Source organism: Pan troglodytes, chromosome 4 (assembly GCF_028858775.2).
Source record: "Pan troglodytes isolate AG18354 chromosome 4, NHGRI_mPanTro3-v2.0_pri, whole genome shotgun sequence".
NCBI lineage: Eukaryota > Metazoa > Chordata > Mammalia > Primates > Hominidae > Pan > Pan troglodytes.
The window spans coordinates 17890534-17908402 of NC_072402.2; the positions used below are offsets into that span (position 1 = coordinate 17890534).

The 17869-nt window shown below is 40.6% G+C and overlaps 1 protein-coding gene and 1 non-coding gene across 2 annotated transcripts in view; both read left to right on the plus strand.

Annotated features, from left to right (window-relative positions):
* Positions 1–17869, plus strand: part of BASP1 (brain abundant membrane attached signal protein 1) — a 60191-nt gene that overhangs the window by 22781 nt on the left and 19541 nt on the right. The window lies entirely within an intron of this gene.
* LOC112209315 (U6 spliceosomal RNA) lies at positions 1184–1288 on the plus strand. Its single transcript, XR_002944058.1, has one exon. It is a non-coding gene; the product is annotated as a U6 spliceosomal RNA (small nuclear RNA).

The following is a 17869-nucleotide window of genomic DNA, read 5'->3' on the forward strand; positions in this document are numbered from 1 at the left end:
GAAAGCCTTGGCAAATGTGGAAATTCTGCCTATTCACTACGGTAAATAATTCTTGAGGTCACTAAACTCAGTATCTAAATAAAACAGATCAATGTGTTAGTACATGGAACAGAAGGCCATATTTTTGGTGATAACCGTTGACCCCACACTCACCCTGGGGTCTTGGTGTCAATGTCAGAATGTGTTTAAATACCCTAGGCTGTCAATCTTGTAATACAACTTTGGTTATCTTTGTTCTAGAGCCTTGCAAAGTAAAGCTGATCCTAGTTAGGACCCAGTTAGGAATTTGGATATATGTGTTGTATTTGCAATGTGATACTGCCCTTCATTTGAAAACACAGGCTTAAATTAGTGAAGTAGAACTCTTTTAGTCCAGATTACCCCCAAAATCTGTGAATTTGTACTAATTCAAAATCCTCTTTGCTGGTAACCGTTGTAATGAGGTCTTTGGAAATTTTATCCTGGTAGCATGGAGGTGTTGCTTCTTTTCATTTGTCTAGTTTTGTAGTCAGAACTGTTTATAAAGATGTAATTTTAAAGTGACCCTATGCTATGGTTTGAATATATGTGTTCCACCAAAATTCCTACGTTGGAACCTAATGCCCAGTGTGGTGGTATTAAGTAAGAGCTGGGGCCTTTTGGGAAATGTCGAGGTCATGATTATTCCACCTTCACTAATGGGATTAGTGCTCTTATAAAACATGTTGGGAAAAAATAAAAATAAAGATAAATAAATAAATAAATAACAGGTTGGGAGCCCAGGAGTTTGAAGCTGGGGTGAGCCGTGATCATGCCACTGCACTCCATCCTGGGCAACAGAGTGAGGCTCTGGCCAGGCGTGGTGGCTCACGCCTGTAATCCCAGCACTTTGGGAGGCCGATGTAGGCAGATCACCTGAGGTCAGAAGTTTGAAACCAGCCTGGCCAACATGGTGAAATCCTGTCTCTATTGAAAAATACAAAAATTAGCTGGGCGTGGTGGCGGGCACCTGTGATTGCAGCTCCTCAGGAGGCTGAGGCAGGAGAATCACTTGAATCTGGGAGGCAGAGGTTGAAGTGAGCTGAGATTGCGCCATTGCACTTCAGCCTGGGTGACAGAGTGAGACTCCTCTCAATAAAATAAAGTAAAATAATAAAATAAAAAACAGAATGAGGTTCTGACTCTTTAAAAAAAGAGAAATAATGTGCCTACTTCATCAGCACATATACTAAAATTGGAACCATATAGAGATGAACATGGCTGCAATGCAAGAATGACAGTGCAAATTTGTGAAGCATTCCGTATATTTTGGAAAATAAAAAATAAAAAAGGTTGAAGGGAGTGCCCCAGTCCCCTTTTGTCTTTGATCTTGGACTTCCCAACCTACAGAACTGTGAGAAGTAAGTATTGATTCTTTATAAATTACCCAATCTAAGGTATTTTGTTAGGGCACCTACTAAACAAAAAGACAAAACTGTTGTGATTTTGATCTTAAGTTGGAAACATAAAACCATCGTTACAGAGAAGGGAAAACTAGGCAAAGATTTATTTTTGCAATGGCATTTAAAAATATTTAATAATTTCTTTTAATTATAACATTACAAAATAACACCTTGTAGTCTGGTGAGCACAGGCTTGCCTAGTGCTTAGCATGTGCCAGGCAGGCCACATTCTAAGCTTTACACAGATTGACATTTTACTTTTTTTTTTTTCTCTTGAGGCCGAGTTTTGCTCTGTTGCCCAGGCTGGAGTGCAGTGATGTGATCTCGCCTCACTGCAACTCCCGCCTCTCAGATTCAAGCGATTCTTGTGCCTCAGCCTCCTGAGTAGCTGGGATTATAGACATGTACCACCAGTCCCGGCTAATTTTTGTGTTTTTAGTAGAGATGGGGTTTCGCCATGTTGGCCAGGATGGTCTTGAACTCCAGGCCTCAAGTGATCTGCCTGCCTCAGCCTCCCAAAGTGTTGCGATTACAGGAGTGAACCACTGCGCCTGGCCCAAAGATTGACATTTTAAAATACAGCAGCTAGATGGGGTGGATTCTATTATTATCCCACTGTACAAATGAAGAAACTGTGGCACAGAGAAATAAATAATAGGTTACGTAGCCAGTGTGACCCAGAACATCTTAGTTCATGTTGCATGTCTCTCATTTGCTGGAAGCATATCAGTCAACAAGAAAATTATTGTTTTGCTTCCAGTTTGAGTAATGTTCCTGTGACTTCTTTAAGTGCTGTATATTTGCTGCATTTGCTGGGAGTGAACGAGGCCCTGAAGCTTTCATAGATCTGTGCAGGAACTGGAGTGAGCCAGTGTGTGCCACCATGGGTGTCCCTCGATGTTCTCTCCTGTCCCTTCAACTGTGCTCTGCAGGAAGGAGTCAGACCTGTGGGGACAGTTCACAGGAACAAAACAGAAGCTCCAACCAAGAGCTGCAGGATTTAAGGACAAGGCTGCAAAACAAGTACGTGGAGCTGGCACGCAAACTCAGGGCTTTCTGAAACACAAACTTCAGCATTTAATTAAACGGGGGAAGGAAGGAACTCTCAACCGAGATACTGAACTGCACTGTGTCTCTACAAAATGCGAGTGTCCCACATTTTAAGGGTGAATGGATATCTCTAAAAGAAAACACCTCTCTCATTCACGTCTATTCTGTATGCTTTCTTGATTGGCTGAGAAAGGGGTGAAATCATGCTCTCCTTTCATTCCCCTCCTTCGACTAGGAAGGCGTTCTTTGATGCACCATTAATAGTTTTAGCAATTACTCTCAACCATGGTGAATGTGTAACTCCTGTTTTCATTTAAATTTGATCAACGACTCAGTTGTTATTAAAATGCAAGAAATAGTAGAAGTTTTTGTATATATATACCTGTGATGAGTGCGGGTGAGAATGGTCCTGTGGTTTTATTTCTCTTTTTTGTTCGACTTTATTTTTTAGATCAGTTTCATGTTCACACGAAATTGAGTGGAAGGTACGGAGGTTTCCCATATAAGTCTTGCGCCGCTCCCCCACCCATGCATAGTTTCCCTCATTACCCCAGCAGAATACGTCTGTCACAATTGATAAACTTGCATTGACACATCATTGTCACCCAAAGTCCTTTGTTTACATTAGGGTTCCCTCTTGGTGTTGTACCTTCTGTGAGTTTGGACAAATTTATAATGACACGTATCTCCAATTAGAGTAGCATAATTTTATCTCTTTATAAATGCTCAAGTCAGGGCTTCTTATTTTAATTAAAGGGGGATTAAATGATCGTAAGTGCATTTGTTACATCATTGTGCTTATTAATAATCTGTTTAAAGTATCTGTAATGCTTTGTGTTATAACTTTAAACAACAGAAAATGATGTTATTTGTAACGGTACATCCTTGCTCTGCGTGCTAATGTCCTTGAGGAGTCGAAGTAAGTCTAGGAAAAAAAAAGTCAACTCAGTTTAAAAAAAAAAGGTAATCGTAAGCATTGTTTTTTTCCTTCTAAAAGGATTTCTTTGTGTTTGCGGGCAGGGAGGACATGTCTTGAAATAAGTGAACATGTGCTTGTAAAATGTTTTTTAAGTGCTCTCGTCCCTGTAAGTCTGTGCCTTTCTGAAAATCTGGGTATGAAACCAGATCATGTGTGTAAAGGGAAAGGGAACATTCTGGAACACCTGTAGTCTGTTGCCCCCAGCAGGTTGACATGCTAACATGCTAGGTGACAAAAGGGCATCATGATAAAGCCACTGAGACTTAAATTCTTGCTTTTTTTTTTTTTTTTTAAGAGGGAGTCTCATTCTGTCGCCCAGGCTGGAGTGCAGGGCCGCGATCTTGACTCACTGCAACCTCCACTTCCTGGGTTCAAGCAATTCTCGTGCCTCAGCCTCCTGAGTAGCTGGGACTATAGGCGTGGTGCGTACCACCACGTCCAGCTGATTTTTGTATTTTTAGTAGAGACAGGGTTTCGCCACGTTGGCCAGGCTAGTCTCGAAGTCTTGACCTCAGGTGATTTGCCTGCCTTGGCCTCCCAAAGTGCTGGGGTTACAGGCATGAGCCCCCACGCCCGGCTCCCTCCAACCTTCTTAACTTCAGTTTCCGGTGTCTAACTTGACACTATTGATGTCTGCCTCTTGCTATGAATTAGCAGAAGGTGAGGATTGGCCAGGCACAGAGTAATGCCTCCATAAGGGTTGGCCGTTCCTGCCATTCTCCTGCCTGTTCTAATCTAGATCTCTGTTTCCTTTATAGCATTCACAACACATGGTCATTATTTTATTTGTGAATTTGTCTTACTTGTTTTTGGATTGTGTCTTACCATATGATCTTGTTGTTGGCGAACTTGTCTTATTTATGTGTGACTCTCACCATTTCCCTTCCTAGTCTGTCATGGAAGCTCTATGCCTCCAGACCCTGGGTCTGTCTCCCTAACACCCTGCACCTTGGTTCTCACCAAATGCTTGTCCACTGCCAGCAGAAAACAAAACACTGCTGTGTCCCTGCAAAGCACTGCAGCTCTTGCCAGAATGTTCATCGTGTGTGACTTTTCAAGTGCAATAAGTCCCGGGTACTATGTGAAATTGGATAAAGATAATTTTTTTGCAAATATATCCTTACATTGTAAACTATCAGCTAGGGTTGAAGTTTTCTAATTGATATTTTAGGTTCTTAAATATTGGAAGATAACTTTTAATTTGATGAGATTCTATACATGAACATATTTCCAATGTATACCTTCTTGATAAGATTATACGCATTGTACATTCTCGGAATCTGGAGGACACAATAATTAAGTGAAAGGTGGCTTTAACACCATGTGTGCTTTTTCAGACAAGTAAATTAGTCCATGCCAGTGTAATGGGATCTGCTTATAACTGATCTACTTTAACATCAGACTTGATTCTCTATGGTGTCACTTTTTGTTTGATTTGTTTTGTGTATTTAGGTAACAATGATATCAAACCTCAAACATAAAACATAATAGTGTTTTCCAGTATCAGGAAAACAGATTCCTTAAGGATCCCTAATGCATGAGTGTCTAGGGGCCTAGGTTCTAGTTAGTAAACTCCACTAAGCTGAGGATCTGAGACTGGGCACGGCCAGAGGAATCCTGGGAGTCATCGTTTACAACTCTGCACTTTAGGGGTGAGGGAGCTCGTGACAGAGGGTCTGGGTGTGACCCACAAGCACACTGCCATTGTTTACATCGTCAGACTTAAGAGTTCTGTTTTGGCCTTCGTGGGACTTGATAGGGGGGAAGGCATTGAATATATATTTGTGTTTATGTATATCAAAGATACTATAATTGTAGTGTATATATATATTTTTTTTTGAGATGGAGTCTCGCTCTGTTGCCAGGCTGTAGTGCGGTGGTGCGATCTTGGCTAACTGCAACCTCCGCCTCCTGGGTTCAAGCGGTTCTCCTGCCTCAGCCTCCTGAGTAGCTGGGACTACAGATGTGCGCCACCATGCCCAGCTAATTTTGTATTTTTAGTAGAGATGGGGTTTCACCATGTTGGCCAGGCTGGTCTCATGATCCACCCGCCTCGGCCTCCCAAAGTGCTGGGATTACAGGCGTGAGCCACCATGCCCAGCCGATACTATAATTATAGTTTTAAAAAATGTACTTAAACATCAGTGTTGAGCCGGGTGCAGTGGCTCACGCCTGTAATCCCAGCACTTTGGGAGGCCGAGGTGGGTAGATCTTGAGGTCAGGAGTTCAAGACCAGCCTGACCAATATGATGAAACCCCGTCTCTACTAAAAATACAAAAATTAGCTGGGTGTGGTGGTGTGCATCTGTAATCCCAGCTACTCAGGAGGCTGAGGCAGGAGAATTGCTTGCAGCTGGGAGATGGAGGTTGCAGTGAGCTGAGCTCACACCATTACACTCTAGCCTGGGCAACAGAGTGAAAGTGAGACTCCGTCTCAAAAAAAAAAAAAAATCAGTGTTGAAATGGGATATTTTTTTCCCTGTAGTGGCTGTCAAATAATTCATATTTAAAATTATTTTTGCTTTCTCCCATTTTGAAGATGGAGTTTTATGTTATAATTGTTGATATTACAACAGACATCTTACAAATGCTAAATCTAAATGCCAAATATATGATATTATTGTATTCAGGAGACCAAATCTATCAATACCACTTTGTGGTTAATTTATTTTTAAAAATAAACACTCTTACCTCAGCAATTTAATATGAGATTAATGATAATAAATTTTATAGGCCTTTAAAAATTAGTAGGCTCTGTATAGAAAGTTACTTTTTTTTTTCTCTAGGCAGAAAATCTCAGCTTTTACTGTTTGGCTCACTTTTTTAAAAAACAAAAACTTACAGAGAAAAATTGCTGGAGTGGCTGAAGGAAAAATGGAGAAAGGGATAAAAGAAAGATGGAAGAAGAAATTGAGATCACAGTGAATAAATACATTGCTCAGGATAACTCAGGGGTTAGCAGAAGCCCTAGGATTCAGAACCAAGTCTGTATAATGCCTGAGCTTGTGTGCTGGCTTTCATGGAGTCAAAATGTAAAACTAGGGGACAGTAGGGCATTACTACTAATAAGTCGAATAATACCAATGCGTGGATAGAGAAAAAAAAATCAAGAGAATTCCAGGAAAAAGAAAAAAACACCACGGTTAGATGTTTTCTAGAATTTTCTATAATTATTGGAGAAGGCTTCTCTGGGGTATTTGGAGGAGTTCTTTCAGCCAGAAACAATAGCCACAACTTGTCCCAGCTGTGGGATGGGCTTGGCCTCTTTAAAGGACAGTTGAGACTCTCTTGACAAGAACCCAACACTGTAAAATAAAAGACCTGGCCGGGCGTGGAGGCTCACGCCTGTAATCCCAGCACTTTGAGAGGCCAAGGCGGGTGGATCATAAGGTCAGGAGTTCGAGGCCTGCCTGGCCAACATGGTGAAACCCTGTCTCTACTAAAGATTAAAAAAAAAAAAAAAATTAGCTGGGAGTGGTGGTGCGCACCTGTCATCCCAGCTACTTGGGATGCTGAGGCAGGAGAATCGCTTGAACCTGGGAGGCGGAGGTTGCGGTGAGCCGAGATGGCACCATTGCACTCCATCCTGGGTGACAGGGTGAGACTGCGTCTCAATAAATAAATAAAAGACCTTTGGAAAGGTGGAGGCTCTAGACTGCAGGAGATGTGGCCGCCCCGAAAACTGGCTGAACTTTGTTAAATACAACTCATGATTAGAGGAATGAATAGTGCTGTGTTTTAACTTTGTAAAATACAACTCATGATTAGAGGAATGAATAATGTCAACTCACATCTCTGTGACTAGATGCAGGCTTCTTAGGATATTTGTAACTTGAAGAAATCTGGAAGGACCTCATTCTCTAATTGCCCATTTTCCCAATTTGCTTTACAAATCCTTCTGTGGAAAGTCTTTTTGAAAATAGCATTTTTGCTCCCGCTTAGCCTCTGGGGTTCTGAACGCTTTGGCAGTGACCATTGAGAATCACCCTGCCTTCCATCAGTTACCTTGTATCACCTTATAAAAGTCATTTGGCCGTTGCAGTGGCTCACACCTGTAATCCCAGCACTTTGTGAGGCTGAGGCCAGCGGATTGCCTGAGTACAGAAGTTGAAGACCAGTCTGGGTAACATGGCGAAACCCTGTGTCTACAAAAAATACAAAAAATAGCTGGGCATGGTGGTGCACCTGTAGTCCCAGCTACTCCGGAAGCTGAGGTGGGAGGATTGCTTGTGTCAAGGAGGCAGAGGCTGCAGTGAGCCGAGATTGCGTTGTTGCACTCCAGCCTGGGCGACAGAGCCAGACCCTGTCTCTAAATAAATAAATAAATAAGTAGATAGATAAATGCCATTTGGATTTCTGAAAGCAAGGTTTGTCTTTTAAATATCAGTTGGATTTCTGAATGTTGGATTCTTAAAGTTCTGAACATGTAAAGTATAGGCCACTGGATCTCAGAGCTTTTTATCCAGGTGCCCAGAGGCTGAGAAAATGCCCCATAGGTTCTATAAAGGACATGGATCCTGATTTCATATAGGTCAACAACTATGTTACTGTGTTTTTATCTGGTTTAGAGGATGGGAAACCCATCAGTGTTATTATGCCTTCATTCAATTACGGAAGAAATCGGTTGAGTACCAGACTGCCCAATGAATGTAGTTTCTGTATATTTTCAGGCTTTTAGACCGATCTGAAGTTGTGCCTCTGACCACGAATGCTGCTTCTTCAAAAGGTGCCAGTGGCTGGGGGTCAACTTTGATGTGGCCTATAAAGTTCCTGGCCCAGCACTTAGGCCTGCCTTTCAGGACATAACCTCTCAGCTGGATTTAAGAAATAGCATCTCTTTCAGTGTGAGGCAGCGGCAGGAATGAAGTGTGTTTGTATCCGTGTGCTGGTGCTTCGTATGTACATTTTTGTTGCGTCTTTAACTTCTATCAGTAGACTTTATGTTATGAGTATCAGAGGATAAATGTACTGCAGAGGATGAGAAAATATTTAGCGTTTTTGTGGTCTCTCTTCAGCAGTGCCTCCCTCTTTCCTGGAAAAGGGCATTGGTGACCAGAGAAATTGTGATTCTGTTTGCATCCTAGGCCACCATGGAGTTGTCTTATGTGTAGACTGGCCATAGCCCAGGGTCATCCCTCCCCTCTCTGTCTTGTTCTCAGTTGCTTATCATCATTTCCTTTCAAACACTTGAATATTCCAGATCTGGGATAGTGGGCAGATGGTTTCATGCTATTCAATATTCTAGTAAATATCTTTTCAATGGTTACCTGTAGTCAGTCACATTGTCAGAATTCTCACTTCAGCTATACATGTGACAATCCCTTGGCTCACACTTAAATTTAACCCAGTGCTTGTAAACTGTGGAAATTAAAGGACCTAGTTGATACCTAATGTCCGTTATCTGGAGTAGCCTCTGTCGGTAGCTGGATGCCTTCATTTGATGTGAAAACAATTATGCCATAGTTGAAAATAAAAGAATGTTTTTCAGCATGTGCTGTTGCTGTGTGCTGGATAAGACTTTTGTAATTAAAAATTTCCCCTGAATGTCAATACATATATGGTATTCATTTTATAGTGGACTATGCTGTGTTACTTTAGAGAGGCTACTGCTGCAGAACCATCAGAAAATATCTGTTTCAGCCCCAATTGGACATGACTCTCGGGTATGCTGTTGTTTAATAATCATTACATTAGACGGTTCAATGTTTATCCAAAGATTGGACATTCTCATTGCATACATTTGAGGGTTAATAAAAACAAGCTCAGGCACTTTGGTATTCTTTTAAACTCTGAATGATGTCCCCTGTAGAATGTGAATGATTTCCAGCCCAAACTATAGCACCATGTCCTAAAACACACATATTTATGGGTGCCTACAAGATGGCACAGAATGAATCAACACCATAATCTCTTAAAAAATATGTACCACACTGCAATTGTGCTTGTTGATAATTTAAAAAGCACGTTTACATGTGGTGCGCCTATTCTAGGTCTCCTTGATTTCCTTCTTCCCTTTGTACCACCACTCCATGGGCTGTAGCATCCTTTAAGTATGGAGGCCCTGCTCCATGTCATAGTAACCATCAACACACACTCCCATCCCTAATTAATTGTAGTTTGCAAAATTATATATGTGTTGCATTGTAGAGGCTCATTGGCATAAGTATTCCTGTAGACAAACACTTATTAAAATCTAGAGGTCTTCTTTTTTGTATTTTGGTGGCACTATTTTATTTTCTGAGATCTCCAACTTTTACACTTTCATGGCCCTTGTGAGCTCAGACCCCCTTATTCTGTGCCTGCAGAGCCCAACACAGGAACCGTCCCTGTTGTTGGCCTTGCATTGATGGTGGGCCTGTCCTGTGTGGGGTGCAGTAAATGTGAGTCTTCCTGCAGCCTTCTTGCTTCCATCCAGAAGCAAATTTGGTCAAAACAAGAAGCCATCTGCTCCTCTCTTGGGGATGCCTGTAGCAGCAAGTCAGGATTTTTATCTCCTTGGATTGCAACATTCAGGGCCTTCTGCGTGGTAGATCCCTACTGAGCTTTGGGGCCAGCAAAAGTCTAGATGGGTATGATTAACTGGTGAGGAATTTCAGAAGCCAGATGCAGTTACTGCTCCAACCATGAGGCTTTTCCAGTCACATTGAGTCAATGCTAAGGCATTTTCCTGGCATACACTTTTTTTAACCCTTCCTAAAATCACAAAACCAAAGGGTTTTAACCCTTTGAGTTTGAGATCTCAGAAAATAAAATAGTGCCACCAAAATACAAAAAAGAAGACCTCTAGATTTTAATAAGTGATCACAACCTTTTTACCTTTTTTAAACTTCAATTTAGGCTCTATTTTTTTTCTATAAATGATTCTTTTGTCTGTAGTAACGTTTATCTGTCTTTGCATCTTCCGACTTTATTAATTTTTCTTCAACCCACAGCTTGATCTAAGTCTTTTTCTTGACCATTTGTAAGGCTTCTCATTCTAATGTGTTTTAAGGATTTCCTTTTATTTTTACCTATTGCTGACACCCTTCTTGCTAGTGCTGTTTTGTCCACCTATACTGAGGTACACCATTGATTTTAATTTTTTTTTCTTCTTGTTTTTAAGACTGGAGTCTTGGTCTGTCCTCTAGGCTGGAGTGCAGTGATGTGATCTCAGCTCACTGTAACCTCCGCCTCTTGGATTCAAGCAATTCTCGTGCCTCAGCCTCTAAGTAGCTGGGGTTACAGACATGTGCCACCACACCCAGCTAATTTTTGTATTTTTTTTTTAGTAGAGATGAGATTTCACCATGTTGGCCAGTCTGGTCTCAAACTCCTGACCTCAAGTGATCCACCTGCCTTGGCCTCCCAAAGTGCTGGGATGATAGGCGTGAGCCACCGCGCCCGGCCCTGATTTTAATTTGAGGCATATTCCACTTGACTTTAAAAGGTCGCTTTGTTCTTTACAAAACTTTGCACTTCGTAAAAAGTGTGTTCTTTGATGAACTTGTCTATTCTTTTCTGAAATTTTCAGCATTAACTTTATGGTAACTATTAACAATCAGTCTAATTTTTTGTTACTATTTATTTTTTACAGCATCAATATATAATTTATGTGGAGAAGTCAATGAGCAGACTTGGCATTTTTAAGTGATTCTATACTCCAAATACTGGTCATTGAGAAAAGTGTTTGAGAGATGATCATAGGGGAAGGGGTCACATGAATATTGTATCATCAAATGTATTGAAATTTATTTTTATTTTTATTTTTATTTTAGTTTTTTGAGACGGAGTCTCGCTTTGTCGCCCAGGCTGGAGTGCAGTGGCCCGATCTCGGCTCACTGTAAGCTCCACCTCCCGGGTTCACGCCATTCTCCTGCCTCAGCCTCCCGAGTAGCTGGGACTACAGGTGCCCGCCACCATGCCCGGCTAATTTGTTGTATTTTTAGTAGAGATGGGGTTTCACTGCGTTAGCCAGGATGGTCTCGATCTACTGACCTCATGATCCGCCCGCCTCGGCCTCCCAAAGTGCTGGGATTACAGGCGTGAGCCACCGCGCCCGGCCGAAATATTTTAACCTGAATTTTTGGTGTTTGAAGAGTGGTTTTGAGCAATCTACACGCTGTTAGATTTAGATTTTGCTGCATAGAACAGAAAACCTCAAACTAAAATGGCTTACGTGAGAGAAAAGGTTAACTCTTCATATGTTAAATTCCAGAAATGGGTTCTAGGGCTGATCTGGTAGTTGAGGGGTGTGATCAAGTTCCCAGATTTCAGATATCCAAAATACCCTGATTTTATCATTACACATTGTATACAAGTATGAAAATATCACATGTACCCCCAAAATATATAATGTGATTGTATGTCAATACAAAACCATTAAATATCCCAAATACCCCGATTTTATCATTACACATTGTATACAAGTATCAAAATATCACATGTACCCCCAAAATACATAAAATGGTTATACATCAATACAAAACCATTAAACATCCCAAATACCCTGATTTTATTATTACACATTGTATACAAGTATCAACATATCACATGTACCCCTAAAATATATAAAATGATTTTACATCAATACAAAACCATTAAATATATGTTAAAAAGATTTCAGACTCATCTCTCAGCTCTTCCTTCCACAGTGTTGGTTTCTGTGGAAGGGTCCAAACAGCAGCTGGAGCTCCAACTGTCTTTGTCTAGCAGCAGGAGGAGGTAGGGAAGAACAAAAGCTTTCTCAGAAGGCCATACAGTATTTCAGCTCATATTTTGTTTTCTAGCACCTAGCAGTGGAGTTATGAACTATTTTAGTGGAACATATTTAGTGGAACATAAGCATTGGAAGCATTGGATGTGAGGGTAGCGGTGGTGGTGGTGAAAGTTGGTCCAGAAAGACTCCCACATTTCTGGCCGGGCAATGGGGTGGATGTGGTTCTAATCTCTTGGGAGGGAGCAGAGGAGAAAGAAGGTTCAGGTAGGTGAGAAAGGTAGTGATGAGCTCACTTGGGGAAATGTTGAGTTTGAAGGACATCCTGTTGGGTCAGTTGTAGACCACTATGTGCATGAGTCTGAAGCTCCAGAAATAATCTAGTGGGCTCTAGAGTGTAGACAAAGAATCCTCAGTATCCCAGAGGGCTTTCAAAACCCGTCAACTGGATGGGTCTCCCAGCAAGTGCACCAAGACGTAATTGATGAGTGCCAAGGATGACAGCCCCTTGAAGCTTTGGAGGAAGTCATGGACAGAGGGCAGAGGAGAGGAGCTTAGGTTGGGACTTGGAGATGAGAAAGCTAGGTCTAGGGAGAATTAAAGGGAAGCTGTGACTGGGGAGTAAGCTCATGATAAGAAACAGCTGTGTTTAGCTTCATTTTTGCCATTCGGCTATTATTTTTTGGTATTATGGAAACATCGCAAAGATGAACATTCTAACTTTAGAGATGGGCAGGCAGGATATAATCAGAAGGGCGCCACAAGACCATGTCATCTGCTCAAGAGGGAGCATTTAAGTCTTTATTGTCTTATTTAATTTTTATAAATCCCCTCTCATGTAAAGATATTATTATCCCTATTTTGTACTTGTGTAAAAACAGGCTCAGAGGTTAGGTGACTTGCTGTGTGCCATGCAGCAGAAAGGGATGGAACTCTTGCTTGACACCCAAGCACGTTTTTTGGAGATGTTCTCTGTGGATGTTATGCCTTGGCACCACACCTCCTGGGGAGTTTAACCTGAGTGTCCAGAGTTTTTGACCTGGTACGTGCTGTGTAGCAACCTGTCTCTTTGCTCTCAGGCAGCATACATAGAAGAAGGAATTAGAGTTAAGAAACAAAAAGACTATCTTGTTTCCCAATCTTAAAAAGTTCCCATGTGACATTGTTTTTCACTGATAATATTGTTGCAAACCAAAAAGTGCCTGATTAATCTTTGCAGTATCCTTTAGACCTGAATCACACTCTCATCTGATCATAGGAACTGAGTCACTAGTGAAGTACCTTCATCTGAGACTCTGGGCAGGGGTCAGTCAAGTTTTTCTTAAAGGGCCAGATAATAATAAATACTTTAGACTTTCCCAGCCATGCAGTTTCTGTTGCAGCTCCTCAACTCTGCTCTTGCAGTGTGAAAGCACTTGCTGATAATAGGTCAATGAATGGCCATGGCTGTGTTCCAATAAAACTTCAGGTAGCCCAGGATACTGACCTCTCCTCTAGAAGAAAAGACGAATTCTAGAATTTCTAGCTCATAATCTGGCAAGTAAAATCATCTGACAAAATCGTAAAATCGATTGGTTTTTTTTTCCATTATTTTCAAAGTTCAAAATATTTAGTTACTTTAAAAAGGACTTATCTCTGTAATGATTATTTATTTGTTTATTCGTATTTACTTTTTTAAGACAGGGTCTCACTCTGTCACTCAGGCTGGAGTGCAGTGGCGTGATAATGGCTCACTACAGCCTCACCCTCCTGGGCTCAAGCAATTCTCCCACCTTAGCCTTCCCAGTAGCTGGGACTACAGGCGTACGCCACCATGCCCAGCTAATTCTTTGTATTTTTTGCAGAGATGGGGGTCTCACTATGTTTCCCAGGCTGGTCTGGAACCCCTGGACTGAAGTGATCCTCCTACCTTGGCCTCCCAAAGTGCTGGGATTACAGGCATGAGCTACCATGTCTGGCTTATAATGATCTTTTACAAGTGTAATGATGGTTTTAGGAGAACAGATGCACAGTATGACATTAGATTCCCCACTTTCTTCTCTATTTTGTTTCTTTCTGTGTAGTCTTGCTGGAATTCTGATTAATCATGGTCCTTCCCAATCTCTCAGAATGACCCATATCTTTCAAAACTATTGTCTTAATCATGAAGACCCTCAGTTACCAAATTGAGAAGTTTATGTTGCTTTGACCACCATCTGTGTGCATCCCAATACCTGGGGTTACAGACTGGAATCTGTGATCAAGGGAGAGCGTGGATACTCGCTTTATTAACAAATTTACATGTGTTTTACTCACCAGTGATGAGAAGACCACCGACCCATTCAGGAGGCTTTATGGAACAGAGAAATCCTTCAGCATTAATTACTGTATCTAGTGTTTTTTTGTGTGTTATGCAAAAGATGTACGTAGCTATTTTGGAAAAGCATTATAAGTAGAACTTGCATGTTGATAGCTTTAGGATGTGTTCAGATTACAAATCTCCATGTGTACTATACTTGAGAGTTTTTGGTAATTTGAACTAGACTAGATCTTTAAGGGAAAAAATATATATATATTTTTTCTCAGAGAACAAACCAGGAAAACTTTAGCATCTTGAAGGTAAATTAGTGTTGATTATGACAAGTGAGAATAATTAATTTGCAAATAGTCATAAGCAGATTATCTTCTTTTTAGCAGTTAGTTCTCATTTATTTGTAATTGAAAAAACAAATATCTGCTAACATAATTGTAATTCATCTTTTGTGTTTATTTTTAAAGTGCCTGTTCTTTTCCAGACAACCTGCACTCATGCATGGCAGTGTTACAAGGGTGGGCTTGTAGACTGAGTTTGGGAAGTGCTATGAATCCATTAGGATCACCTATCACAATCAAGATTCAATAATTCCAAGTAAAGGAAGACGCTTTTGCCTGACTTAATGATGGCTCGGATTCTAGCGTAGTTTTTTTGGAAATGCAGTTCTGTCACTTTCACAGCTATGTTACCAATAAAATAAGTCTGTGTGAATAAGTAAAGGGAGGTAAGTTGATAAAAGCATTCAGTTTGCAACGGATCTGCAGTGTATCATGGTGCTCAATACAATTTTGGAATAATCACATTTATTTATCAGATTTTAATTGGAGAAGATTTGCAGATCCCACCTTTGAATCATTACAAAGTATGAATCCTGTCATCTAGAATACTGAAATTTAGTATGTACCATGCTTAGGACTGATCCGAAGACATTTTACGTTTGAATAAGAAAAAAGAGGCAAAGAGGCCCAATATAAAACCAGAGAGAATAAATCTTAAAGCACCATCTATGTTGGATATCCTTATTGCAAGAGATCCCACATTGGACAGACCATTTCAGTTGACACCAAAGGAAGTAAGAATTTTCTGAGACTGACGGGTATCTTGGTAAATGTTCCCTCTTTGCAGGTGGTCGTAGATAATTTCAATTCACCCTCTGCTTTCTTCTAACTGACGAAGGTGTAGCTTTGATATTTTCCCCTCTTCATGTTACATGATCATTTATTCTAACTGGCAACATTTTATTTATTTATTTATTTGGACCCATTGTTCCAAACATGTAAAAGATTTGGACCTGCAAATCTTTCTATGTTAGTATTTATTGTATTAGTGTTTGAGATACCTGGAATTTTAGAGATGAAGTGACTCAATCCATTTATTTTCTAGAAGAAATCTTAGAGATGTGAGGGACAGGTGTAGGTTCACAAGAGCTAGGACATGCTGTTCTAACAAAAATCCTCCTTCCCTTTGGTTCAATTTTTAATCTATTTTAGGTCCTCCCATTTCACATTAATGACATAGTAATCTACCCACTTAAAACTATAATAAGTTCACTAGGTTTTTTTTCCCCATTAAAGCAGACTCATGAGTCATAGTTTACTATTACTTTCCAAGCTTTTATTCTGTATTTTCCTTAACATCTGAGAATCATGTGGAATCTGTGGTACCTGTGCTAATCTGAAGCCACTATGTATTTTGAAACCTCTTGCCCCACGTTGGATGCCTGGTGTCGATCAGGAAGTGTTGCAACGTGTAACACATCACTCACCACTCTTGACAGTGTTACAGGGTAGGAAGTTGTGGGGGTGCAAGGCTGGCTGTGGACGTAAATAATAGAACATTCAGAATCATCACTGAGGCAGAGTTTTGCCAGCTTGTATAAATCAGGTAAATTTGCTCATATTAAATGCATCTCTTTCACTTCCACCTTCTGTTTCAAGTTGACAATGTTTGCATTTGACTCCTATTAAGACACTATGCCTTTCCTCAAACATATCTGTTGCAATTTCATGATTTCTTAAGACTAATGCTGTCACCAGTATATTTCATTTAGCAATGTCCTACACACCAGAGTAGGTTTCTAGACAGGGAACTCAAGACACTCACATGAAGGAGGCATGGGCTGAGTGTGTAGGGTAGAAACTTGGTCTTTGAATCAGAAGGAATTTGCACCCAGCTGAGGGAATCTTGAGGTGTCCTCTTGTTGACATCTGAGGTTTCACATGCTCTTCATTTGTCTGGTATCTGCATGACTTGCCTGCACCCCACTTTTTTGCAGCTTCCACCTTGGCCCATATCTCAGAGCACAAACAATTTGAAGAACATTCCAAGGTGAGTCCAGAAAACTACATTAGGAAAGATTTAGGAGCCTGCCTAGTTCTTTTCTACTCGAACTCTTGCGGAATAGATGGATTTTTCTGTTGTAGTTTATTTGTTAAAATTGTTTAAGGCCACACTGTCAGAATTTAGCCCACAGGCTAGCATTGGCTCTGCTACCTTTGACCCTTTTAAGAGTCATAGTTTTCCTATGATGTAGAATGGAAAGATCTATGGGCAGTCAGGGTCGACCTTTGGGTGCCCTGCTTCTAGTGCAGTGCCTGGATGTTTGTGTCATTTCTCAAATAAATAAGTGAATTTGAGTGCTCAATAGAATCTAGTTGTGTGTATGCATTATTACTGCACGTTTGTGCAAAAACTAAAAATTATAGACATAAAGGATACAATTCTAGTCATTTATATTACAAATGAAATAACCAACCCTGGGAGGTTAACAGTGGCTTGTTTAATGTCAGCAGCTAGTTTAGTGGCTGTAACGAGACTGAATCCCAAGTTGAACAGAAATCGTTTAAAAATTCAAGTTTTAAAAATCATGTACAATGAATGATATTGGCTGCTTTTCTAAGGAGAGTGATTCTCTAAGCCTATAGGAAAAAAATACTGGTGGCTGACTTGTGGCCTTAATTGCATGCTAAGGTTGAGGAAGGATCTCCAGTAATTCTTCGCTTTACTTTGTGTTTGAATATAGGATTTTATAGCTGTGGGTGGAAAAAAAAATATTTCTAGGGAAAAGGTTTACTGATAATTTAACTGAACCCCAAACAAGTGAACTGGGTGAAACAGAATATGGCACATGGTCCTTTATCACAACCTTTCTACCTAACCTAAAGCCAGTAAGATGGAAATAGTTTGGAAAAGACACTATCTGCTGAGGTTGCTTTAAATAGAGTCTCTCCTGGGACTTAGAACACATTTTGAGGCTCATTCTCCCTTTTGATGGTTTCTTGGAGACATTTTTCTGTATATACTGGATGCAGGCATTTGTATTCCTGGATGGCATTCATCTTTTACCAGTGTGAGGAGGCTGTTTTTATCATTGTGAGATTTATTAACATTTACTTGCTCTTAGAATCTACAGATTATATAACAGATATTGCAGG